Source organism: Eimeria tenella, genomic scaffold, assembly GCF_000499545.2.
Source record: "Eimeria tenella Houghton genomic scaffold, Eth_scaff3029, whole genome shotgun sequence".
NCBI lineage: Eukaryota > Apicomplexa > Conoidasida > Eucoccidiorida > Eimeriidae > Eimeria > Eimeria tenella.
This window is the reverse complement of record NW_013542898.1, coordinates 1495-1876: the sequence shown is the minus strand read 5'-3', so window position 1 is coordinate 1876 and position 382 is coordinate 1495.

The following is a 382-nucleotide window of genomic DNA, read 5'->3' as shown; positions in this document are numbered from 1 at the left end:
CTGGCTGCTGCAGCAGCTGCAGCAGCTCGTGTTTAGCTGCCTGGGCATCTTCCCCAGCCCCGATGCCTCTTTGCATGCGCTGGGGGTGGACTCTCTTGCTATTGCAGAGTTAGCAGCAGCAGCGCAGCAGCAGCTGCTGCTGCCGCTGCAGCCGCAGGACTTGCTGCAGTCGGAGACTCTGAAGCAACTCGCAACCCTCTTGCTGCAGCAGCACGGGCACGAAGTATTAGCAGCAGCAGCAGCAGCAGCTGGTGGCTGCATCTCCCAGAATACCACGCACTGCAGCAGCACCGTTGGCAGTAGCAGCAGCAGCAGCAGCAATTCAGCAGCCGCTGCTGCTGCAGAACGTTCAGAAGTCCCTCCACGCACCCGGCTGCTGCGC